General features: G+C 29.2%; 1 long non-coding RNA gene across 1 annotated transcript in view; it reads left to right on the top strand.

Annotated features, from left to right (window-relative positions):
* The window catches only part of LOC111241635, a 2,650-nt gene extending 1,237 nt beyond the window's left edge, over positions 1-1,413 (top strand). The window contains exon 3 of the long non-coding RNA XR_002667645.1: positions 1,124-1,413. This is a non-coding gene — a long non-coding RNA (uncharacterized LOC111241635). The remainder of the gene's footprint in view (positions 1-1,123) is intronic.
* The last annotated feature ends 496 nt before the right edge of the window (positions 1,414-1,909 follow it).

Genomic DNA, 1,909 nt, shown 5'->3' with positions numbered 1-1,909 from the left:
TATATATATATATATATATATATATATATATATATATATATATATATATATATATATATATATAAACGATAAAATAATTAAATAAAGGAATGGTCGTGGATTTAATGTAAACACGTTTTAGTTTTTTTTATTTATTATTTTATATATGGAAAATTATGTTTAGGAGAGAAATTTTTTATTTGGATTTGAAATTTGAATATTTTAATAGGATTGGTCCATTTGATTTTAAGGAAATTAAAAGTAAAGGTGTAGGGGAGAAGTTCAAGTATTTTCTTGGTTTGATATTTTTATTTGAGAGAGTATTACGTGAAAGGTTACATAGGTAGTGGAATAGAATATGAGTAACTGTATTGCCTTTTGGATCTTCTTATAAATGATGTTACATTCGAGGGTTGAAGTCTACAAAGGTTGGTAAACTTATTCTTTTGATTAAATAATTACTTTGAATTTTAGAACTTGAAATTTGTGGATAAATGTTATGATGATAATGCATATGAAAGGTAATAAGATTTATGTTATAAATCTTGTGATGGGTTGAAAGATGTATATTGTTGAGATTATGTATATGTTGATTGTGACAAAAGTATATGATTACGAAGTGATGAAAGTACGATCCAAGTGGTAAACCAAGTTCCATCTGTGTATAATCTCTTGGTGAGATTCTTAATGTTTTAGAATGAAAGTAGGAAGCTCAGTGGTGGGGGTCTTCCTGACGCTCCAATGGTCTTTCTTCTCACGTAGAGAGGACTGAACAATGTGGTGAGGAGTAGCAGGAGGTCTTAGTCTTAGAGGCTTCCATCATGCTCCAAGGCGCGGAACAGACTAACCTCGTGAACGTGGCAGGGCGGGGGAGCCCAAGGCAATGGAGCCTAAGTATCACAAGCCACCACGGGTGCATGATCCGCCATAGCTCAACTATCATTCTAAAGTCCGGACGAGTCAAGTATAGTATTTAACACGATAGGATGAATGTTTTATCTTGTTTGCTTTAAATCAATATCTTGTATGTACATGCTCTATGTTGTAGGTTTTTATATAATTAGCTCACTCTTGCAATTTCTTGTGTTTGTGCCATGTTTGGGTTTGTTTCCCTTGCGATGATCATCCACTTTGATGGGAGAAGATGGTGAGGAGATACTTTGGAAACAACTCTTTGATGGGAGAAGATGGTGAGGAGATACTTTGGAAACAACTCTTGATCGGGAAGGAAATGCTGCTGCTTAGTTCTCTAAGCTTTAACTATGTTATCCTAGGATATTTTGAGGAAACTTGTCATGTTCTAAGTTTTAAACTCTTTGTAATTTAAGGGAGAAACTTTAGTTCTTCAAGTTTTCCAAATTGTACAGTTTAAGGATGACTGTAATCCTTTATACTTTAATCACTCTTCACTGTTTTCCTTTATTATAAATGATGAAGTTGATATGCATGTCATGTAAATTTTGGGATGTCACATAGGATACGTGACTTTAAGTTTTCAATTAAATTTTGTTAATTTTATTTATTTTTTAAATACATATTTTAGATAAAATTAAAAAACGTCATATAATATAAATAATATAAATATTATTATAGAAAAAAAAGTTTAAAATATCTAATTTTAACAAAATTTTGTTAAAATAATTAAATTTACATATTTTAAAATTAAAAAAATAAATCAAATAAAGGTTTTAAAATTAACTAATTTTAACTTTTACTTAAAATTAAAATTAAGTAACAATAAGTATAAGTGAATTTCTGACTGAAATAAAATACTCTGGAGTTCGTATAGAAGTATAAAATTATAGTATACAATACAAATAAACATTTCATATTTAAGAGTTATGGAACCGAATTCAATGGTCAAGAATTGAACGTACCTGTTTTGAAAATTGGGAAACCGAAAAAAATAAATAGAAATCAAATACAGGTT

The sequence above is a fragment of the Vigna radiata genome, chromosome 5 (assembly GCF_000741045.1).
Source record: "Vigna radiata var. radiata cultivar VC1973A chromosome 5, Vradiata_ver6, whole genome shotgun sequence".
Taxonomy (NCBI): domain Eukaryota; kingdom Viridiplantae; phylum Streptophyta; class Magnoliopsida; order Fabales; family Fabaceae; genus Vigna; species Vigna radiata.
This window is presented reverse-complemented; position numbering and strand designations above follow the sequence as displayed.